General features: G+C 38.3%; 1 protein-coding gene across 5 annotated transcripts in view; it reads left to right on the forward strand.

Annotated features, from left to right (window-relative positions):
* The window catches only part of LOC149186062 (peptidyl-prolyl cis-trans isomerase FKBP16-4, chloroplastic-like), a 219,715-nt gene that overhangs the window by 1,333 nt on the left and 192,254 nt on the right, over positions 1-26,128 (forward strand). The gene's annotated exons all lie outside the window — the stretch shown is intronic.

Below are 26,128 nucleotides of genomic sequence, written 5' to 3' on the forward strand. Positions count from 1 at the left end.
GGAAGAGCTGGACCCGAACTTCTAATTGAATGTCATGTGTCCTCTCCCAATGTAGGCTAGGTGGAATGAGACTTTATTTGTAATCGTTTATGTCAGGAGAATTTTATTTGGCAACGATAGGACTACTCTCCTATTGTAATGGCCATTGTCACCAAATAAACTTGATCTGTGGATGATGGTACATAGGAGAAGAACTCCCTTTAATAGAAAGTAGAACTTTGCATGAGTGCCATGTGGCCTCTCCTGACGTGCTAATTTTTTACATACAACTAATATCATTTTGAAAATGACATTTACTTGATTGTTTTCCTAATTGTGGGGTGTGGTGAATATGAAAATAGATGCCGTTGGTGAATTGATGCCGGTCACAGGTTAACGAAGATTTTGAGGTTCTCAACTAATCTCGAGAAAAGAACCTGTCTTTTAATTGGAGCCAGATGTTACTCCTCTTTCAATAGGGATATTAATAAACTTTTGACCACGCCATTTTTATGCCCAAATATGTGCAATTTGTAGCCTTGTAAAGCCATGTGGGTTGATGATGTGAAAGTGTATCCTAGATCGCTAACGTTGGATGGTCATGATGGATCTTCCTAGCTTCATATTCATGGTTTTTGGTTTTATGGCATTGCCAACAACCCCCTAGTGGGTGGTAACTCGTTGCCTCTATGGGCATTCTTATGTCTTGGGTTGGTATGCAGACATTATGGAGATGGACCTATTAGGACACATGATTCATGGGAACACTTATTGTTTTAGCCTTGTAACGATGATTACTTCTTGTACTTTTCCCTTTTTCCCCCTTATCTTGGTGCACCTATTTGTTCCCCACATGGACCATCTTCTTATGTATGCACACCTCTTTGGCCATGACTATCATTCTTCATGGAAGTCTCACTATTCATGATGCATTTGCAATCCACGAGGCAACATCCCACATCCTCTAAGGTAGTGAAATGGTTTGTTGTAGCCTCCACATCAACTCAAATAATCTCCAAGTCAAATTGCTCAAACTTCCTCGTAGAATTTCCTTTTCCAACTTTGGGATACCTTCTTAAGGGGCTGTTTTCTTCTTTGAGGCAATTGCGAGGTAGAAAAAAGGCAATTTAGCACATGTCTTGAGTAAGCAAAATGTCAAATCAAGTCAAAGATACTCAATTGGACCAAGATCAACTCAAAGCCAGAAAACAAAGCACACATCAAGCAAGTTATGGACCAAAAGAAGAGATGCCACCCCCCTTTCCTACTTGGTGGAGGATGTCCAAGTCAAAATAGAGGGTTTTTGAGCCATTTTAGGATGCCATTGAGCTTTCCAAGCCTTCCTAATTTTGCTTCAAGTCAAATCAAGCCAAGATCCAAGGGAACATTGTACTATAAGGTCAAATCAACCCTCCTTAATTACAATTCAAACTTTTTTGATGGGACGTCACACCTCTTTTGAGGGTTGTAAGCAACGTAAAAGAAAAAATTGTAATTTGATTTAGTCTCCAAGTATTTTGTGGATGACAACTCACCCTTTTTTGGAAGCGAAAGGATAACATATGTTGAGAGTCTCATCTAAAATAGAGAGCTATCCCTTTTACATTGCTTACAACCCTCTTTTCAGGGTTGTAAAGAAAAAATTGTAATTTGACTTAGTCTCCAAGTATTTTGTGGATGACAACTCACCCTTTATTTACAAGCGAAAGGAGAATAGATGTTGAGAGCCTCATCTAAAATAGAGAGCGCTCCCTCCTTTGCAAATTGTTGTGAATTGTTGAGATAAGTATGCCATAATGTGACTATTTTCATGAAAGCTTTGGTGTTCATCTTGGAGTTTCTCTTTCTTGGTTGATTTCAAATATTTTCTAAGGAAAATTGTGAATAACTCAAGAATACTACAAAAATATCAAGAGCAATCCATTTGAAGGGCAACTTTGTCACTTGGAAAGGGACATCTAGGGTTTGTGCTCTCACTTCCTTCTTGTTGGTGTGGGGTAAGTTTTAATTCACCTTGGGATATACCTAAGGTTTCTCAACAAGGGTTTCATTTTATTTCATGTCATAATTGATCTTATAGTTGAAGGCTTTTCCTTGTGGAATCCCTTCTTGTAGGGCTTGGTTTTATAACTTGTTTTGATTAGACATCCACAAGCATTGATCAATCGTTAAGAGGGTCATCAATTTGACCCCATAGCCCAAGTGGGGATAAGACCTTTAAGCCCTAATCTAGCAACCAACCATCTCTTTTACAAATTTCTTCAATTGTCTTTTAATTCTATTATTCAAAGAGCCCTACAAAATAGAAAAATAAAAAAATAAAAAAATTGAAAAATCTAACCATAAAAATAAAAGATAAACTAGTGAATTTCTTCACTTGGGGTGTTGCAATCAAGGCATAGGCCTTGTTGTTCTTATTTTACCAAATGGAAATCTCCTTATCTGAGGTGGGCTTTGCAGGTTCATTATCTCCTTCTCGTACACAAACTCTTTTCCACAACTCATTGAAAATGAGAGTGTGTTTTATCTTTCGTGACCATTCAGGATAGTTCCATTTTCCAGAGAGAACTACTCCAACAATTGATATCAATGGATGCATTAAAAATATGTGTACTATGTAAAATGTACTCTGCTGCCAATATATAAAAAAAATTTACAATTCCAGTGTAAAAAATTGCACTCTACTGAAAAATACAATTCTGGTGGCAATATATATGACAGAGGTAGTATTGGGGAGGGGTTATATGGGGGAGGAGGGTTATATGGGGGAGGTATTAGCCGGACAGAGCAGAGTTAATGTATGGTGGTGGTATTAACTGTGTGGGGTGTTATGGCGCAAGAGTCGGGCTCCACAATATGGGAGGCAAAAGTTAGAGCATCGTTATAGATATGACAATCATTCAACGTTATGTGGTTGTTAACCAGTGGTAGAGTCGTAATATATGACCGGCGTTCAAGAGTTGGGCATGGACAAGCGAGCATCGTTCAACATATGCTGGAAATAGGCGGACAACATAATGGGGGATAATGTTCAACATAATGGCGGACAACATTCAACGCTTTGATACCTTGGAGATATATAACCGGGGGACGAGATGGGTGGTTGCAGGCGGTATACCAACGTAGCTGGAGTGATGTATTGCGTTGTGAGAAGATTAATGTGATACAATCGGATGGCACCAATGGTAATAACGTAATACCTTAAAAGAGCAATGATACGGGAGTATGGTATCCAACGTATGGTATTCAACGCAACGAAATCTGGTATGGCGGGTACGGGAGTATGGTATCCAACGTATGGTATTCAACGCAACGAAATCTGGTATGGCGGTATAACTGTAATATGCATTCAACGTGATACTTGTAGACAAAGCAACAAAATACCATTCAGCGTGTTGGGTGGGTATGAGGAGTCGGGCCACCTCAAACGACCATCGAACAACGTTTATAGTCAGAGTGGTATTAATTATGGTATTAACCAGCATATGGACAACGTATGGGAGGAGGCGATAGGGCGTGTAACAGTCACCACCATTCAACATAATAGCGGAGTCAGAACACCGTATATAAAAACTGTTTATATGTACTAACACTCCAACACTTCAGCATATTGATAACACAGACACAGTCATTAAATATCGGCATACCATTTGCGCAGGAGAGCTTTAATGCACCTTCGTTCGACTCTCACCGCACCACAACTCCTCTAGGCAGCAAACGTCTGGCACCCTCATGCGTTCAACATCTCCAGGCAGCAAACGTCTGGCACCCTCATGCGTTCAACATCTCCAGGCAGCAAACTCCAAATGGGAGCAGAAAACTGGCAGAATACAGGAGTTAGAAGTCTAAAAAGGGACCTGTGCTATGGTACCATGTCAGGGCAAGAGGTAGCTCTTCAAATGAATTATGTATTTGCATTAAGGTTGATCATAGATATATACATGGAGGGAGAGACTCTTGGGCTTCATCTCCCAGTGTCTCTTCATATTCCAATTCTCCTTATTTTCTATTTACACTATTTTACATATATTCACCCAATCCCAATGACTAGGTGTCAACAGGAGAAAATCTCAATCCAATCTTATTGCCTGTCGATTTTCCCATCAATGATCCTCAAGAGTCATGATGTAGAACACCTGCATCATAATCAACTTGGGTTGTACACCCAAGTACACTCTCAACCCGTTGGTCAAACGAGGAGTGGTATTCCCAACAAGCTTCGCTTGTGGGTATGATGCCAACTGGGGTATACTTTGCATAGACCAAATAGGGGAGCAACATCTCCAACCCTATGCGTAGATAAGGGAGCAACATCTCCAACCCTATGGGTAACAAATAGGGGTAATACTCTATTGTCCAGAGATCCGTCAATCCCAGGAGCCCTCTATCTCAATTCCTCACCCTGGGAGCTCAACAGGCAGAAAGCGCTGGCTTAATGTCCTCGATCAGCGCTGCCCCTTATTAGGAGGGGTCACATCCATCAGTCCAAGCTGTTCTCTGAAGACCAAGAACTTCCCTTTCGACAAAGCCTTGGTGAGAATATCTACAATTTTCTCATCTGTCGATATGTGATGGAGTTTAACGGCTCCTCTCTGCACCATGTCTCGAATGAAGTGATATCGGATCTCTATGTGCTTGGACTTGTCATGAAATACAAGATTCTCTGCCAAACGGATCCCACTCTTGTTGTCGCAATATATCACTGTAGTATCTAGGACTTGCTCAAATCGCTGACTAAGGAGCTTCCTTAACCAAACTGCTTCGCAGCTAGCCATGCTAGCAGCAATATACTCTGCCTCGGCGGTACTCAATGCTACAAACTTCTGCCCATCCAGGATATCATGGTAGATCCAAGACTAAAACAACATCCATACGTACTCTTCCTGTCTATAACATTCCCTGCCTAATCAGCATTGGTGTATCGACGAAGTCAAACATCTCTAGCAAAATATCTCAGATCAAGTGTGATCGTCCCATGCAAATATCTCAAGATGTTTTTGATCGAATGTGCATGGAGAAGCTTGGTCATGAATTGATTCAACGTGTTTACTGCATAGAATATGTTGGAACGGGTTTTCACTAGGAACATCAGATCCCCAATCAACTGTCTATACTCGGATGGATTCGCCAGATTGGGTCCTACAACTTCTCCACATAACTTCTTGAAGTTCATTTCCATCGGTGTGGCCATGGACTTGCATTCTGTCATTCCAAATCTCTCTAACAACTTCAAAACATATTTTCCTTGTGAAAGGAAAATCTCACCGGGTTTTTTGCCACACCTCAAGGCCTAGAAAGTAGTGCATGAGTCCAAGGTCCTTCATCTTGAATTCAGAGGCTAGCTCCCTCTTGCACTCGATCATCAGAGGCTCACTACTTGTCAAGAATAGATCGTCAACATATAAAACCAAAATCAACGACATACCTTGGACTACCTTGAAGTAGAGGTTGGGATCGACATTACTTCTTGTGAATCCTAGCTTCACCAAATAACTATCTATGCGGGCGTACCATGCTCTGGGGGCTTGCTTTAAACCATACAATGCCTTCTTCAATCTGCAAACATGTGTCTTTCGATCCTCTACTTCAAATCCCTGTGGCTGCTCAACATACACTTCTTCTTGTAACATGCCATGGAGGAATGCAGTCTTTACGTCCATCTGATGAAGAGTCCATCCTTGACTTGCGACAAGGGCTATTATCAAACAAATGGTTGTGTATCGAGCCACATGTGCAAATATATCATCATAATCCTCTCCCTCTTTTTATGAGAATCCTTGAGCCACAAACCTTGCCTTGTATTTCTCAATGCTACCATCAATTCCATGCTTGATCTTGAATAGCCACTTGAAGTCACCATAGATTTCCCCTTCAGTCTTGGCACAACATCCCATACATCATTCTTCATAATCGATTCATATTCCTCGGCCATAACATCTTTCCAAACTTGTTCTTTTACGACTTCTTCAAATGTGGAAGGTTTGGCTTGAATCATAGTGCTCATGGCTGCAACATATCCCTGGTACTTGCATGGCTGCTTCCTTTCTCTAAATGATCTTCGAACAAGAACATGTCTCTCAACATCTTATAGAGTGTCACAGAGCCAAAGTGGTCTCTTCCTAGTAGGAGGATCACTTGGAGGAGGATCTAAGGGATCCATAGGCTCCATGGGATCATCAACAATATTAGTCTTGGACTCGGGCATGGAAGGACCATCTAGAATATGCCTGTCATCATTCTTCTTCTCGGGAGGAGGTGGAGGAAGATCTTTTGCTTTTCCAAGAGCAACATCTTCATCGAATGTTACATCCTTGCTAATTTCAACCTTCCTTTGACCAGGAATATATATTCTATAAGCTTTAGAATTTTCACAATAACCCACAAACGTACCTTTCCTTCTAGTTGCCTCCAACTTGTTCCTTTTGTCCTTCAGCACATGAAAATATACGGGGCATCCAAAGATACAGAGATGGCTTATGTCGGGCTTGACACCTGTGAACACTTCTTTGGGGGTCTTGTTTTCTAGTGCTTGATGAGGCACCTTGTTTTGAACATATACAACAGTATGCGTTGCTTCTCCCCAAAGGAACTTTGGCAAGTTTTTATCATGGAGCATGGCACGGGCAACTTCTAATATAGACTTGTTCTTTCTTTCCGCTAATCCATTTTTTTCAGGTGTATATGGCACAATTGTTTCCTTCTTGATTCCTTCTTTCTTGCAAAATTCTATGAATTCATTTGACATGTATTCCCCACCATTGTCAGACTTGAATACTTTGATTCTCTTCCTTGTTTGATTTTTGATCAAAGCTTTGAATTCTTTGAATATTTCGAAGGCTTCATCCTTGTGCTTCAAACAAGATATCCATCTCTTTCTAGAGAAGTCATCAATGAAGGTGATATAGTAGAGATGGCCATCAATAGACTGCACATGCATTGGACCACATATATTGGAATTGATGAGATGGAGGATGTCAGTTGTCTTTTTCTTGGTAGAGGGGAATGGTCCCCTTGTCTTCTTTCCACTCGCACAACTTGGACATACTCCATGATGGGCCTAAACACCGGGAATACCAGAGACCAATTTCCTTAATTTCAGAAGAGCATCATAATGTAGATGAGGCAATCTTCGGTGCCATAACTCGCTTAGGTGATTAGTATTATGAACCAATGTTAGAAGTGGTCTTCCAATGACTCTATAGAGTCCTTCAAATCTTGATCCTAATGTGAATGCATCTCTCATAGGTGAACCAACAAACCAATCTAGAACTCTTCCCTTGATGAAGGCAACCCTCATCCTTTTATCTTCCAAGGCAGATGTAAATACCAAATTCTTCATTAATCCTGGCACATATATAAAATCATGCAGCAAAATTGATTCCCTAGAATTGAAATGAAATTTGACGAACCCAAAACCTTTTACGGGATGAGTGGAGTTGTCTCCAAGAATAATCTTTAGCTTAGTCTCCCTCGCTACTAGATTAGAGAGAACTTCCTTATATCCAGAGAAATGATGAGTGGCCCCACTATCAACCAATCAATTGTCCCACGAATTTGGAGGAGAAGAACTAGTAAGTGCAGAAATAAGAATGTATTTAGATTGATTTACAACATTACTTTCATACCTGGGAAATCTTGACTTCTTTTGAGGACAACTATCTTCTTCACGGTCACTTGAGGTATCTCTTCTTCTACTTTCATATCTTTTATTGTGGTCATTTCTTCGATCATCTTTTCTTCTTTGATTATTGTATTTGTTGTTGTTGCTTCTAGTGTTGTAACGTGGCCCTTTGTTCTTCTCGGGACAATCTTGTGCATAATGACCCTTCATGTGACAATTATAGCATTAAATATGAGACGATGTTCTATCATTATTTCTTTTTGCATTTTGAGGAGGTTGCTTTGTTGATGGACCTCCTTTCCTTTTTTCTTCCTTTTGTCATGAGTGATATATGCAGCGGGCTTTCCCTCTTCATGTTTTTGAATCCTTCCTCTTGATATCATCCTTAATTCTTCTTGTGTAAGATTTCCAACAATTTCATCAAATGACGAGAGTACATTGTTGTTGCTTATGGCAGTAATGAAGGTTTCCCAAATAGGAGGGAGACTTCGAGTCACGATCACCAATTCCCTGTCAGACATAGATTCTCCAACTCTTTGCAATTGATCTCTAAGATGAGATATCCTCATTATGTAGGATTGCATAGACTCTCCTTTGTTCATCTTGGTGTCTTTGAGTTGATCTTTCAAGGAGATGATTTCATTCAAATTGTTGACTTCATACATGCCGATTATCTTATCATACATGTCTTTAGACCTTCTCAAGTTTCCAACATATGCAAGTAAATTATCCTATAAACCATCAGCTATAATTTGCTTTGCATTTAACTCACCTTTCGTGTGCTTGTTTTTGGCAGCAGAGAAAGCATTCTCCGGAGGCTCTAGTACTCTTCCTTGAATATAGTCCAAAATATCATTGTTATCGGCTATGATCTCCAACCTGACTTTCCATACAACAAAATTGGATGAGCCACCCAATTTCTCATCACTCTTGAAGAAGGAAGTCATCTTGACTTTGACTAGATCAAATCTTTCAACTTTCCAAGGATGATTGCTTCAAAACTTGTCTCCTTTTGGGCTTGTCCTTCACGTAAGATCTGATACCATGCTAATTTTTTCAGATTGTTCTATGTTGTTTCAATTACTTCAGCCCAAATCAATTCTTCATTTAGTAATGCATCCAATTATTAACAATGATTCCAATCATAAACAATAATTGAAGATAGAAAAATATATGCAATGACAAAGGAGACAATAGCACAACCACAAGAGACACCAAGAAAAAACCCCACTATGGGGGAAAACCCTTTCAAATCTTCTTTTTATTAGATTGTTTTAAAATGTTTCAGCAAAGAGTACAATGAGCCTAATACATAATCATCTAGTAAATATTTACCCAATACAAATCAGAAGTAGACTTCCAAAATTACTGTACAGCAGAGAGAAACATTCCAACCTTCAGATATCTGCGGACAACTGTGGTCAACTGTCAAACCTTAGCTCAGAACCCTAGTCGCACTCATCAATATATTTTGCGAGCGACTGTGACTTCTCGGTTGCTCCCTGAGGCACTGTATGTGAGCGATTATGACTGCCTAGTCACTCTCTAGCGTGGCAAGTGAGCGACTGGGGTCTAATCCTCCCAGAACCTTCTCAGAGCTTCGGTCGCTCCCTTTAGGCTGTTATGCGAGAGATTGCGGCTTCCCAGTCGCTCTCTGAAGCACTGCGGGCATGTGACTGCAGTCAAATCTGTCCTGTGACATGTGTGCGAACGGAAAACATAAACCCTAGACATGTGCGAGCTTCATACCTGTAATTTCAGACCTTTGCGCGAACTTCTTCTATTAGACCTGTGCGAACCAAACAAATAGAAGAAGAGAAGAGAATTCTTGATCATGATGTGCAAATGAGCTTGAGGTCTCTTGTATTTATAGGCTTCCATGAGGGTCCACTTGATGTTGAGGTCGACCTGTCCCAATGTACATGTGAGGGTTCATAAATTCAAAAACCAACTTCTCCTTGTCCAAATGAGGTGATCTTTAGGTTGATTTTGGTCCTCTCGAAAAGAGGAATCCGACGCAATCATCATCTCTGTCATATGAGATGTCCAATGTGGAATTTGAACCTAGTTGCATAAATTAACACTATCAACCCATCAATAAAGCCCTAAGTCTTGTTTTGCACAAAATTGGCCTCTTTAAGGAAAACGAATTGCCCTCATTCATTGATTGGAGTCTTGTACTTAGCTGATTCTTTCCCATAGAAGCCTCTTGGTCATCATAATACCCTTGCGCGTGGAATATCCATCATAGGTGATCTTATATCAAGACGACTCCCATTGGTAAAAGTCTATAAAGAGCAGGGGGTTTTGGCGTTGTTGACAGTGGGCCATTACCTGTAACGATCAAAAGTCGTATACGCAAGAAATATTTAAAATACTTTGTAGACAAAGACATCCATCGTAGGACAGTAATTATAATTGTATATTGAATAAAAGAATTGATGTAGGATGAGTACAAATGAGAATGAGGGTCCTGTATATATAGCTAGGTAAATACCCTTTCACAAAAGGCATGTCTCTAAGACATGCCTTTTCATTATTAACTAACTAGCCATTAGTTAATTTACTTATTATTTATTATTATATTTATATTATTATGATTATTATTTATTTTTACATAATTTATGTTCATAACATTACCCCGTTGTTGTCACTTGGTCTAGTGCCTTGTAGGGTACCCCTCTCCAAGGCCTACTAGATTTTCCATGGCCACAACTTTCTTGGTCATTTCAAGGTTTGTAGGTGGCCCCAAAGTGGACTTTAAATCAAGGTTACTTGGGAGTGGGAGCAAAAGTGGGAGCAAAGAGCGACATTTTCAAACGCTCCCGATTTGGGGGCGAATTTTTATATAATATATATTTTTATATATTTTGATGCATATATGGCAACACAAGCATGTAGAATGATGAATTATATATAAAAAACGTAAAAACATGGATCGAACCATATAACATCAATCATCTAGAAGTTATACATCCTCATCAACCACGTGCACAAGTTAGTAACATACAACATATTGAGTCTCGTGATTCATCAATCTTAAAGTTTCAAGCTTTTAAAATTCAATATGTAACATTTATCATCATTGATCACTAAAGTTGTACTTTTAACCATTACAACAAAAAATATCTAACATGAAATGAAATATATGTAATGATAATTATAACGAATGTTCTTCTTCAACTTTCAACATTCATGAAGCATCATATAATATGTTCATAATTCATTACTATTGAGTTATAATTGTGAATTTCAAACTTCAAACTTCAATTGTCATATATTGTTTACAAAAATTATCGTAATAAATATGAGAGAGTCAACAATTATAAAAACTACTAGAAACTAGGAAAGACAAGTAAATCCAATATCTATTGCTAATGCTTGGGCCTCTTGCCACGACAAATGTCTAATTTCTGAGAAGGCCGTGGTGGTCTACTAGGAGTCTCCTCCTGCATAGTCGGATGACCAGAACTAGAAGCTACATGCCCTCCATGTGCGGATGTAGATGGAGGTGGCAGTTGCGACGACAAAGATGTTGGAACTTGAGCACTGCTGACCACTGGAGTGACACCTGATGATTACATGAAGACTCCATGCCCAAGGATGATCCAAAGGACACTTGTACCATCAGATATCGTCAGTCAACAGAGTTTTTTAACTCTACTTCTATCTTCTCATCATCTTTCTTGTACCCAGATTCTACACCCTACGGGGACTTGTAATAAGTGATACTAGTAATGATGAGTTTTGAGTCTGTAATAGGCCTAGGATGTTGGGACTCGATCAACAAATGAGTACACCTTGGAGTGTTTTTTTAATCTGGTTAATTATCCCTTCTTTTTCAGAGGCGGATAATTTTCTGGGTTTTTCACTCATGTTTTACCGCAAAGCTGGGGTGATGGTTTGAAGGTTGAGCCCCTGACACATCTTAGTGTCTAGATTCTATGTATATTACCATACCAGATCACACAAAAAATTTCGTGGAATTTGGTTAGGTCTAGGTAGTCATTTTTAATCTTTTAGATTTTTTGCAGGTCAAAAATTGCAAATAAAATTGTAATAAGTGTAGTCTAGAGAAGTTGTATGGGGTATGAGTAATTAAAATTACACCTCTCACCCTCAAATTTCTACTATAACACACTTTGAGGGGTTAATAATGTGTTTTAGACACTCAAAACCCACTTTTCCTAAGTTTAGTGGGAAATCTGGCAATTAATTAAGCCAAAAATTAAATAAATGGAGAAAAATAAATATCCACACATGCTAAATGTTGTGGAAATGAGGTGGAAAATTATGGGGGGGTTAAAGTGAAGTCCCAAGGTGATGTGGACTCCTAAAATCAAGGAAAGGACATGTGCTCAAATAAAATCGAATTTCTAGCATTAAATGAAAAAGCTGCTTGGAAATTCGAATTTGTGAAGTTAATGCACATTTGGGAGGATTTGGGAGAATATTTGGTGGAGATTTTTATGAAAAATTGTCTCCACATGGGTTACCACCTATATACACTTGTCATTCCACCATAAAATTCGAATTTGGCACATAAGGGAAAAAAAAATGATGTCCACTTGCTAGAATTCGATTTTTACACTTGGCATTGGAGCTCCATTCAACAAATTCGAATTTCTCTTTGGGATTTTCACCTCATGCCACTTGTTTAATCACTTCTACATTGGGATTGGCTCCAATGCCATTTGTCATTGTTATTCTTCATTGGGATTTGCTCCCAACACTCTATGGCTCTCACATGGATAAGATTGTTACTAGCTATTGTGCTTGCGGAAGTGCTGCTGCCTTGTACATTTTCAGAAATATGAATAAAGACTTTGGGGTTTCATTCGTGAGGTGTTCCTCATTTTCGAGTGTGATGAATTGTTGAGCATTGGTATAATTCCCAATGTTGCACTAATCGTTATCGGGATAATTTCGGCGCGGGGAAAAAAAGGGAAAAAATCGTAATAATCTGGAAAAAATTGGTAATAATTGGGAAAAAATCATTTGGTACAAAAATATTCATTTTTTTCAATTTTTTTAATATTCAAACCATCTACAACATAAAATAAATACATTGACACATAAATATGATAAAAGAACTAATATATAAGATGTTTAATATCATTTCTAGTGCTAAAATAGTAAAATCACACATAACAGTGAATCATGTCCTGAATAGTAAGTCCTGACTCCTGAGTCCCAACTCAGCCTCAAAATATCAACAAAAAATATAATAATGTATCTCATGAGTCATAACGTCATCTACAATGAAATGAACAAAATAATTAAAGTCTAATACTATTGATTTCCTCTGCCCCTCTTGCGAGAAAATGCCATAGCTTTCCCTTTCCATCTAGATGTAGATGCTGGTGCTGGTGGAGTTGGCAGTGGAGTCTGCTGTGCTCTAGAAGCTGAAGAACTAGGAGTAGGAGCTATAGGAGGTAGACCACGTTCTCTACTGGTGGCAGGGGTAGCCCGGGAAAATGGTGTCACCTCCTCCTCCTATTGCTCCAACTCCTCCTCCTCCTCCTCCTCCACTACATCCTGCACTAACCAATCATCAGTAGACTCCATAAGAGGCCTTTCGGACTCAACCCTCCATGCAGCAGTGGTGTCAATCCCATTCAATGAGATGGCTTCCATATCAGGTGTCCTCTCAAGTTGCCTCACCCACAATCGAAGATTGTAGTAGACGTAGACCATGTCATTAAGTCGCTGGGACTCCAACCTGTACAAAGATCATGAAATAATGATTATAAAAAAAATATTTTTTAATGAATTCAAAAATTTATTTGGGAATTTGCAATATTTTAAATTTGTAAGTGTTAACTAGTTGCGTTTCTTGTTGTGTATTTTTTCAAAAACACTCCAGTTGTGCTCACATCCTGAGGAGCTACATGTTTGACTGAGGATCTGAATGGTAAGCTTTTGCAGAAGGGGTACCCTGGCACCATACATTCTCCACCATGCTTCTACAACAAAATTACAAATAAAATTTTAAATAAACATAAGAAAAAAATGGAATTTGAAGAGACAATGAAATTTGAAACAAACTAAAAAATACGTGGCATTTTAATCGTCCTATCAGTCATAGCCATGTCAAAGGCAAATGTGCCACCTGCCATCCTATATGTCTCAATTTCTTTAGAGATTTTTGTACGTTCTGCTGGAGATCGCACCATCCTCTGGATACAGGTTAAGAATCCATCCATGATCTTAGCATCAAATACGAACCCACATGCGTAAGAAAATGCGGGGTTCAGGAAAATCCCAGCAGCATGAATGGGACGATGGAGTGTGTTGTTCCATTATTCATCAATCACTCCCCATAGGAGGAGTTGTCTCTGAAACCTCTCATCTCCCTTATCATCATAGTAGGCCTGAATGGATTCTTTCGCCCTGTCCATGGCCTCATACAAATAGCCCATTGCGGGATTCTTACCATCAACTAACCGAAGAACTTTTACCAAAGGTTCAGTGATGGCGCACACTTCCTGCACTCCCGCCCAGAAGTCTTCCTGGTATGAAACTAGTTTGCATATGGACTCTCCCTCTAGTTTGCGGCTCATTGGCAAAGCACGCCACTCCTCTGAAAGAAACATTCTCTTCAAATCCCACATAGAATTCAAGAGGGATTGAAGAGATATGAAACTGGTGGCAAACCGTGTAATGGCGGGGCGCACCAACTCTTTGTTGTTGGTGAATCTTCTCATCAAGCTAAGCACAGATGTATGATTATATATAAATTTTGTAATGCTTTTGGATGACTCAACAATATCTTTGACAAAGGAAATTTTCCCTATGTCCTCCAACATCAAATCAATATAGTGTGCAACACAAGGTGTCCAAAATAAAGTAGGATGCCTGTCCATAAGCATCCTGCCAGCAGCAACATAATTTGCAGCATTGTCCGTTATGACTTGGACAACATTTTCTGCACCCACCTCCAAAATAAACACATCCAGCAAATCACATAAAGTTCTTGCATCTTTGATTTGTGTAGATGCATCAACAGATTTGATAAACATAGTCCCCTTGGGACAACTAACCAAGAAGTTTATAAGGGTTCTCCCCTTTTGGTCAATCCAACCATCTGACATCACAGTGCAACCTGTTTGTGCCCATGATTCCCTAAAATCCTCCAATCTTTTGGTGCAGTCAAGCTTTTCATTTTGAAGAATCCAGCCTCTCATGTCATGATAAGAAGGGATTTTGTACCCTGGGCCAACAGTTGCAATAGCATCAAGAGCAGGCTAGAAAAATGGATTATTCCTTACAATGCTGAAAGGAATATCACTCCAAAGGAGAAATTTTGCTAGCAATTTGTCAGCTTGTTCTTTATTAGTTTTTTTTAGCATTGAACTGATAGATGGCTGTGAACTAGGTGTGGTTCGAGGAACAAAAAATGATGAGGCAACTACTAGGTTGGTTGATGCTACAGTAGAACCACTGCCACTTCCTTGTTTAACTGATTTTTTTAGTTGCCTCTTCATTTCTGCTTTGGCCTCTCTAGTGTGGTCTAAAGTTTCCAATGCTTTCATGGCTCTTCGGATGAGTTCAGGATTTGTATTTGTGCAAGGCCCTACATCAAATCCAGGGATTTGTGCAAGGTGATACTTCAATCTGTACACCCCCCCGGACATATGGTGCCCACACAACTTGCAAGACAAGTTTATTCTATCATTCGGAGCAGCAAGTTCACCAAATTTCCAGAAAGGGTTCAATTTCTTTGGCATGTTTTGATTTTGAACTTTGAAGTTGAAAACTTGAATGGTGTTTCGGTGAACCTATGGGAAAATAAGAATTACAATTTAGTATTTACAAGTTACAAACTTACAATTTAGTATTTTACTATTTACATTTTACAAAAACTAAAAAAAAAATTACATACAATTTAAGAAACCCCATTCCAAACCCAACCAAAAAAACTAAAAAAAAATACATTGGACAAATGTCAAAAACCCCATGGGCCCATTTCAAACCCAACCAAAAAAACTAAAAAAAGGTTACATTGGAAAAATGTCAAAAACCCCATTCTAAACCCAACCAAAAACATAGAAAAAAACAAAAACAAAGTTACAAAATAATGAAAACACAAAACGTTGGTGCCCATACCTGTTTTATGGAGATAATGTGTCTCTTCCTTAGCTCACTCTTCGATTTTCGCCTCCAGGTAGTTGATTTAGCTCCAAAATCTCCAAGCCTCTAATTCTCCAACTCTCTAAACCCCACAGCGCTCTCTGCTGTCCAAATGAAATAAAAAAAATTCGCGTTTTTCCTAATAAACACGCGCTGCTCAACGGACCCATGCTTTTTTAGTAAAAATCGCGAAATTTTCTAAAAAATCAGCCATTTTTTTTTGGGGTACCCGATTTAATCGTCATTTTGAAAAAATCGCAATAATATGATATTATCGTGGTTTTTTGCGGATTTGTGCAACACTGATAATTCCTTTTACTCATGCTTTGATCTAATTTGCTTCCATATGCTCTTGTAGATTTGTTAAATGTAGAGCTATCTCGCATTGACATTTGATTTAGAAGTATGCTCTAGGTATAGAATGATCTAGTTGGTTTTAAATAAATCTCTAGAATTTCTTATCATTATTTATTGCTAAATCTATGTGGAACTAGTTCTTGATTGAAGTTTTGTAGAGGGAACAATCTTGTTGGAATTACAAAATCAAGCGTGAGGGGAAGTCTTTGGATAGACCAACCCACTCTTGATACATTCTTAAAGGAGCTCTCATTTGTTCTTTGAACCTTCATTGTCTCATCTTACAAAGTGGTTTTGTAGGGATTTCGGCACATAGTTTGTACACAAGCCAAGAATTTCTAAATTTAAATCTCTTTTAAAAAAACATTGTACTTCATTTATTTCATTTGCTATCTAAGAGCTTGAAGATGGCTAAGCAAAAACGAGAGTTTACTCTCATTCTTTAGCTTAGCCTTTTGTAAATTATAATTGTACATATACATTTCATCTCGCTGATTTTTCCATTAATACTTAACTTATTTTGCAGCGATTGTTTGGATTGTTTGCTAACTCTTGTGTGACAGATTTTGAAAAGCAACTTCCTGCAACATCTAACAAGTATTTGTAGGACCTTTGGCAAGTGTTGGGGGTTCGATTTCCAAGGATGTTGTGAGCCCTTTTGAGACTTATTTTGGCCAAGTCGAGTTCACTAGAGGGCTGCCCATTTTTCTCTCTACACCGCGGGCATTTGGAGGAAACTCACACCTTGTTTTCCTTTCATAAGTTTTGTGAGATCTTGTCACTACTTTCTCAGGAAAAGAGGTATAGTGTCCAAGTTTCAAGCAATTATTGTGAGGACTCTCCTTGAAGTATAGTTGAGAACTTTGAAGGGCACTCTTCTCATTGTAATATTAATAAAAGATCTAACTTGTTTGTGGGAGCTTGGGATTTCTCCCATGGTATCCTATCTTCCCATTTAGAGGGAGGCTTCTCTTGGGTGGATTGACATTTGCATGGTTTAAGCTTTCATACTTCATTCATTTACATGCATGCTCTAATTGGGAATTAACACAACCTCACTATCACATTTCATTAAATTAAAGTTTGTTACAATTTCATTTGAGCTTTGCATTTTCTTTCTCATTGTTGCTTAGAGCTACAAGCTTACACTTTACTTTGGGCAATTCCTCCTTTACATGCAAGCATTTTATATTCTTAACAAACTTTGATTCGTTTCCATTTACCTTGGTAAATTATTTCATGAGCACTTGAATACATGCTTCAATTTTATGCTACATTGTTATCTTGAATATTGGAGCAATTTATTGTCATTGTCTATTTGAAACAAATTTTACTTTCAAGCAAATTACTTGTATCATTTTAATTCATTGATGAAACACATGCAACACTTGTAATCTAATTTTATTCCTCCAATTGAAGTTATAATTGCAACTTATGTTGAACACTATTTCATTTTCAAGCATTGCAAATCAATCTCTTTGAAGCATTTGCATGTATCATTATTTTAATTTGGGGAACTAACACAATTTACATTTCATCTAGGCATTTTAGTGTAGGAAGGCTCCAAGTCTCATTAAAATTTTACCTCCAACATAAGTTGATTGAAGTAGACATCTTAAGGATCCTCTACTCCTCTATTGACTCCTCACAGTGAGATCCATATCACTAGGTGAGGGTGATGTCTGAGGATTGAAGAGTTAAATTGTAATCTTGTTGTAGAGCTAATTAATAAAATTAACCAAGAGCACTTTCCATTACATTTACGTTACTTGTCTCTTGACGGTTTGAGTTTTCATATGCGAAGTCTATTCCAAAAGCAAGTATTGTAATCATTTCAAACAAGTGTTTTCTTTTCATGTTTCAAGTTTAATTGCATATTGATGTCTTGGTTTAGAACTTCCTTTCTTTTACATTTCCAAGTTAATTACTAACTTTTGGGTTTTGGCAAGATATGTTTCACATGTTTTGATTTATAAAGTTGATTATCTCAAAAACATTTTGTATCTTACATATCTTGTGCTAACAATTCTTATTTACATTTCAGGGTGACTTTGTTTTATCTTTTGAGAGCATTGCATTTTACTTTGAGCAAATATATCTTTAAATTGTTGAGCAAATTTTTTATAAGGCACTGGTTTTATGGTTTTTAATCATATTAACGATTGGCATTGTTATTTCAAGTTGCTCACTTCGTATTTGCTAATAAATCCTTAAAAGTAATCCATTTTCACTATAACACTTTCCTAGAAACTCACATATTTTAACTTAACTTTTCATTAGGGACCACCTCCCTTAGCTAACCTACGAGATAGCTCAAACAGAGAGAGTCAGGATTAGTGTGACAACCCCTTCTCTGAGTTCCCTGCCACCAACCACACCTTGTGGGGTTGAAGGCTTTTCTCACTGACTTGTAGGTAGGTCTAGGCGGCAGGGTCAACAAGCACTACTACGGGATGGTGGGGGTGGCATGGTTGGTGTGGCTTCATCATCATCTTTCAAAATTTCGGCTTGCAATTCTTCTAGATGTAGAGCAGCATCCTCCAAATTATCTTCTTATGGGTTGTTGTCCCAAGTTGTATATGATGTATCCTCACGAGCCCGATCACAATAATGTGAAAATTTCATCTATTGCAGTTACTGGAAATTATTCTCCTAACTGTAATTTTAATTACACAGTTTATTTGCTACGACAAACAATGAATAAAATCACAACTACAATTTTCACCATAAAAGTTTTGCGGAAAATGAAATGTTGGAAGCTGAGAAATTCTAGCACACACATAAAAATTAACACAGTTATTTTTGAACAAATGTCCCTGGAAAAACTCAATGCGGGAAAACCGATGCAGCAGTATGAGGGTTTATTTTATTACGCAACAACTAAAATCTGAGTACAATAATTTGGATTCTCCGCTGGAAATCCAATCTGAGAAAAATACTGGCAAAATTATTGTGAGGAATTTTCCTCGCCCCACAGTTAATTTCTGTCCCTGGAACTGCCTCCCCAACCACACGCAATCCCTTTTGCGTCACCTTCTGCGTAGATCATGCAGCAACTGCCTTCGGAATCTCTGAAACCCTTAGCTTTGTTCTGTCTGGCTCTCAAACTGACTCACTGCCTTGATTGACCAAAAATCCTTGCCTCCGACAACTAAATCACTAGCTCCTCCAGCTAGATTGAACTGATCGCTGCTGTGCTTGTGTAATCCTTGCGTAGAACCTTTGGGAATTTCACACTCCCTCTCACTACCTCTTCCAGAACTGGAAGACTTCCTCCGGAAATGCTGCTGACCTCCTCTGCCACTTGCTACTCACCCTTTGACTCAATCTTCTCTGCTGAATCTCTGCTATTGAGAAAATCAAACTGCTTGAGCAACTGAGTATCTGAACTGGTGTATTCTCTATCTGCCCATCGAATTCTTCTTATAATCCTCTGTTGGTGCACCAATGACCAAGATTAAAATTTAATCAAGGGCCCAGATTAATTCCTTGTCTATCCATGTGAGTTTCTAGATGATTCTCACCTTATCTCAATTAATATTGATTAATTAACCATTTTCCCTAAGTTTAAAAATCGACTAATAATCTAATTGAGACACTTCTAAGTGGAATTTCCAAAGACGATTTTGGGTTATGGAGATCTCATGTGTTTTAGCCTCTCCACAAAGTTTCGAGACTAGAACACCTCCGATGCTACAAAAATTAACACTCTCTCTTAGCGTGGAAGGTGTTCTCTCCAACTCTAGTGTTGCACCTCCTGTCACAACACTCTGTCTCTGTACCACCCTCTGTCACGCTGCTGATGTCTGGCCACTATGACTGCCTGCCACTGTCGACCAACCACTGCGCAACTCAGATGCTGCATCTATGTTGCTGCTGACACTGCCATATTGCTGCCAACTCTGCATCTAGGCTGCAACTCCCTCTCATCTGTTGCTGCTGCAACTACAACAACTACAACTGAGAAGCATCTGGAATAATTTGTCCCTGCTACTGAAACAAGTTCTCCACCATACCCATCTGTTCTCTAAATTAGACGAAATTAGCTCTCATTAGAGCTTTCGTGAGTATATCTGCAACTTGCTCTTTTGTGGGAATATACTATAGCTGGACCACTCTGTTGTAACCTATTTAGTTTTGATAATTTAAATTTGCTGATATAATAGGTTTTAGTAGTTTAGAAATAATAAATGGGTCTAAAAGAGTAAATGCGCCTTCAAAATGTAAATTTAAGTTTCATTAGCTGGTTGATTTAGTTAATCATGCATTTAAACATGATTAAATGATGTAATAAAGTAAATTAAAACATGGTTTTCAAATAGATGAGAACGGATTTTCAGAAACTAAAAGAGGTTTTTGTTGCTAACATCCTCTTGTACAAAAATCTTTCTCAGTTTTCTAATAGCTGTTATGATTTGGGAGATGCTAATGATTCTTTAAAGGCATATTTTCCAAAAATTTCCTGTTTCAGCCACCTTTTTGCAGAGCATATTGTGGATAATCAGAAATGAATTGTGGTAAACTGGAGGAGGTTTTTGTTCCTAGGATTCTAATCTACAAAAACCTCTCTTAGTTTTGTAACAAAGATTATGGTTTGGGAGATTCAGATGAATATTTGCAGGCATGTTTTCCCGAATTTTCCTGTTTTTAGTTAGTGTTTTCAAATGCGGTTTCCGAGCAGGTGGAAATGAATTTTCAAAAACGGAAAGAGGTTTTTGTTGCCAACATCATCATTTACAAAAACCTCTCTCAGTTTTCTAACATTTGTTATGGTTTGGGAGAAACAAAAGTATTACAAGACCCTGTTTTTCAGAATTTCAGGGTGAAAAAGCTCAAAGACAGTGAGTGACTTGGAGGCCACTTCATCAAATATGAGTTGCAATCAAATTCGAATTTCTCTTCTTTATCAACAGAAATCTTTAAGGATAGTACCAGAACTCTTCAAATAGTTCTAGTTACCTTTATTTGTGTTCTATTTTTGTAATACAATTTTCAGATATTTGTAATAGCTCTTGATAAATTTATCAAGATATTTTGTGAGAAAATTGTATAGATACCTCATCAATTGAAGTAATATGTGTGGGCTTTTGATGCCAAGGCTCTTCACTTCGTAATAGCTACTATTATAGTATTTCTAATGAAAGCCTTCCGGCTCCAGTTTGATAGAATTTTGTGTTTTCTAGTATGTCTTTCTAGTGTTTCATATCTTATTTCTACACATGTTCAAAGCATTTATATGAAGGTGTGAGTAAGTGTAGATTAAGTCTTAATCTCTCTGAAATCCCCTGTAAAATCATAACCTTTAGAAATAGGTTATCTTATTGCGCTGTTTGTCCAAGATAACTCCTCTTTTACTGGTTTTTGCTTTATGCCTTTTGGTAGCCATTAAAAGATATTAGCTTATTGGACTATCTATCCGAAATAGCTCCTCATAGATTGGTTTTAGTTTGGCCTTTAGTTTCCTTTGAATATATTTTGTTGGGCTATAGAAATCTTCTACACGCATCCAAATTTCTCTAGTTGTTAAGAAATCTGTCTGATTGCTTAATTATTAGGAATCTCTTTACATTCTTCTATCATAATCCTTGAAAAGCTAAGTCATTCTATCAAGCTGGAAGCTAACACATTCTGAAGGGACCTTGTGAGAGAGGCCTTTAATCATGGATAGGTATTGTCATTGATCACCAACCACCACCAATTAAAAACATAAATCTAGCCATTGTGCTTCAAAGGCTGCTATTCAGCGACAGGTGAATAACGTTAAACAAAGCTTCGTAACATCTGAGGGAGCCCCCTCTGGGTCAAGGGCCAGGTTGAACCTAAAGGCTGGTTGAGTTGGTTTCTTGGCGTAGTTTTTGCAGCCAAGGACTGCCTACGAGAAACAGTTACAACATTTGGCACAGTTGCTGGGGAGCGAAGTAACGAAGATATCTTTCTTCGGGGAATGATAAAGATTAAATCTATTCCTTGCTAGTGAACAAGGAGTAGGCATTTAGTATTGGTTGCATTTATTTCACTTGGTGACTCCACTTTGTCATATGGCGATTCCACTGGGTAACTGATCTCACTGTTTCAAAAAAGCTGCTTTTACTACTATTCAAGGTTCATCGATACTTGTAATCAACAGTATATGTCTCTCCCTCTCAGCAATGGTCAGAAATCTAAAATGTCTACAGAGGATGCAGCTTTTAAAATACACCTGTGAGTATAAGTTTCCCATGGGATTTCATGTTCATATTGTATATATTTTTAGATTTTTCGCTGCTGGCAACGTGGTTCGTCAATAAATCCACTCCGCACTTGGTTACATTGGAAAGTAGATTACACCTAATAGTGTGAAGTTTTTTCAGTTCAGTTAGATAAAGATGTGGGGATTGAATAGATATTTTGAGTTTCAGTATGCAGTAGATCAGTGTGTCCATTGTTTATGAGTGGTGTGATTTGAAGAGTATATGATAGATCAACTTATATTTTCAGTCTCTAGAAATTTTCAGTTTTCAAATTTCAGTATGAAAGAGTATCCGAATTAGTGCAGGCATATGGTTGCATTTTACAGTTGCAGGTTGCAGTGTGCAGTAGCAGAGTATTCAAATGACAACACTGATCCATGGGGATTGGTTATATTTCTACATAAGATGGCAAATCAGTGATTGATGGTTTTATGGTATGACTCCATGCCCAACACTAAAGGCAGTTGGTCTACTAGTTCTCTGCATCCCACAGGGGGAGGCAGTCCCCATTGGAGCCGATGTTGTAACATATTTAGTTTTGATAATTTAAATTTGCTGATATAATAGGTTTTAGTAGTTTAGAAATAATAAATGGGTCTGAAAGAGTAAATGTGCCCTCAAAATGTAAATTTAAGTTTCATTAGCTAGTTGATTTAGTTAGTCATGCATTTAAACATGATTTAATGATGTAATAAAGTAAATTAAAACATGGTTTACAAATAAATGAGAACGGATTTTCAGAAACTAAAAGAGGTTTTTGTTGCTAACATCCTCTTGTACAAAAACCTCTCTTAGTTTTCTAACAACTGTTATGATTTGGGAGATGCTAATGATTCTTTAAAGGCATATTTTCCAGAAATTTCCTGTTTTAGTCACCTTTTTGTAAAGCATATTGTGGATAATCAGAAATGAATTGTGGTAAACTGGAGGAGGTTTTTGTTCCTAAGATTCTAATCTACAAAAACCTCTCTCAGTTTTGTAACAAAGATTATGGTTTGGGAGATTCAGATGAATATTTGTAGGCATGTTTTCTCGAATTTTCCTGTTTTTAGTTAGTATTTTCAAATGCGGTTTCCGAGCAGGTGGGAATGAATTTTCCAAAACGGAAAGAGGTTTTTGTTGCCAACATCGTCATTTACAAAAACCCCTCTTAGTTTTCTAACAAATGTTATGGTTTGGGAGAAACAAAGGTATTACAGGACCCTATTTTTCAGAATTTTGTGAGGAAAAAGCTCAAAGACAGTTAGTGACTTGGAGGCCACCTCATCAAATATGAGTTGCAATCAAATTTTAATCTCTTATTTATCAACAAAAATCTTTAAGGATAGTACCAGAACTATTGAAATAGTTTTAGTTACCTTTATTTGTGTTATATTTTTGTAATACAATTTTTAGATATTTGTAATAGCTCTCGATATTTTTATCAAGATATTTTGTGAGGAAATTGTATAAATACTTCATCAATTGAAGTAATATATGTGGACTTTTGATGCCAAGGCTCTTCACTTTGTAATAGCTTCTATTATAGTATTTCTAATAAAAGTCTTCCGGCTCCAGTTTGACATAATTTTGTGTTTTCTAGTGTTTCATATCTTATTTCTACACATGTTCAAAGCATTTATAGGAAGGTCTGGGTAAGTGTAGATTGAGTGTCAATCTATTATTAAATCCCCTGCAAAATGATAGCCATTAAAAGAAATTAGCTTATTGGACTATCTGTTCAAAATAGCTCCTCTTAGAATTGGTTTCAATTTGGCCTTCTTGAATACTCTGCAATGTGTTTTGTTGGGCTGTAGAAATCTTCTACACACATCCAAATTTCCCTAGTTGTTAAGAAGTCTGTCTGACTGCTTAATTATTAGGAATCTCCTTACATTCTTCTATCATAATCCTTGAAAAGCTAAGTCATTCTGTTAGGTTGGACGCTGACACATTCTGAAGGGACCCTGTGAGAGAAGCCTTTAATCATGGATAGAGATTGTCATTGATCGCCAACCACCCCCAATTAAAACCATAAATATGACCATTGTGCTTCAAAGGATGCTGTTCAGTGATAGGTGAACAACGTTAAACAAAGCCTCATAACACCTGAGGGAGACCCCTCTGGTTCAAGGGCCAGCTTGAACCTAAACATTGGTTGAGTTGGTTTCCTGGCATAGTTTTTGCAGCCAAGCACTGCCTACAGGAAATAGGTACAAAATTCTCCACGCTGCACATGATTTGAAATGACACCAAATATCTATGTTTTTGACCTGTTATGAAACACTGTATTCTCAGAGAGCTTGATGCAACTCTGATTATCACTTTAAACACTGGTCGCCTCCATCCTTTGCTTGAACAAGCTTACTAGTATCTTTCGAAGCCATATAGCTTCACACGTAGCTGTGCTTGTTGCCATATACTCTTCTTCTGCAGAGCTTAGTGCTACTGACTTTTGCTTCCTGCTACACCAAGAAACCATTCCTGACCCAACACTGAAGCAGTACCCAGAGGTACTTTTCCTATCCACTGAACTGCCTACCCAATTTGCATCTTCTCTATGCCTGCGCAATCCCTTCTTTCTAAGCATACCCCTTTGCCACGAACCTCGCGTTGTACTTCTCTTCGCTGCCCTTTCCAGCGTACTTGATCTTGTAGATCCATCGAGAACCTACAACTGACCTATCCTTGAGCCTTGACACCAGCTCCCAAACATCATTCGTCATGATAGAGTTGTATTCTTCTACCATGGCATCTACCCACACCTAATGCTGTGCGGCTTCTTGAAAGCTGGAAGGTTTTGCAACCTGAGCTATCAATGCTTGATATCTGTTAGGTTGTTTGCGCTCTCTCTTGTTTATCCTAGGAGCTCCAACAAACTCCTTTGCATCTCTCAATGTCTGACGAACCTCTTTGCTGGCTCGACCACTAGTGGGGGGCGGTTCAATTAACTCCTCCTCATCTTGCCCTTGCTGCTCCGTCTCTTGAGATCTCACTGGATTCCCTAGTCTTGAGGAAATGCTAGTACTGTTCACTGTATTGGATTCCTATGACTGTCCCACTGGCTGCCTCTGTGGCTGCCCGTGCTGCTGGACCAATGGAGCTTCAACTGGTTGATTCTGATCACTTGCGGACATCTTACGAGATCTCTTGAAAGCTTGATCTCTCATGAACTATACATCGCGTCTCACTACAATCTTCCAATTGCTAGGGATGTAGATCTTGTATGCTTCGAAGGTTTCGCTATACCCAACGAGGAACCCCTTCTCTGCAGTCTGATCCAATTTGGTGTGCTTCTCATTTGACACATGATAATAAGAAATGCTGACAAAGATCCTGAAGTGACTGACTTCTGGCTTTTTCCTTGTGAATACCCCTTCTGGTGTTTTATTTCCTAATGCTTTATGAGGAGTCCCATTTTGAATATACACTGTTGTGTTATATGCCTCTGCCCATAGAAACCTGAGCAATTCCTGGTTATATAACATTACTTTTGCAGCCCCAACTATAGTTCTGTTTTTCCGCTTCGCTACCCCATTCTGCTGTGGATTGTATGGAGATTTCCACTTTCTTCTGATGCCTTCTTTCGCACAAAAATCTATGAAGTCTTTATCAATATACTCTCCACCATTATCTGAGCGAAGCACCTTGATCTTTTTCCCTGTTGCATTCTCTACGAGAGCCTTAAACTCCCTGAAATGATCGAAGACCTCGCTATTGATCTTCAAAAAGTAGATCTAGGTTTTCCTGGAAAGGTCATCAATAAAGGTGATGAAGTATTTGGCCCCACTGAGAGCTCTAGTGGACATCGGGCTAGAAATGTCTGAGT

The sequence above is a fragment of the Pinus tabuliformis genome, chromosome 3_1 (assembly GCF_031772625.1).
Source record: "Pinus tabuliformis cultivar Carrire ecotype Pingquan chromosome 3_1, CPIR1, whole genome shotgun sequence".
NCBI lineage: Eukaryota > Viridiplantae > Streptophyta > Pinopsida > Pinales > Pinaceae > Pinus > Pinus tabuliformis.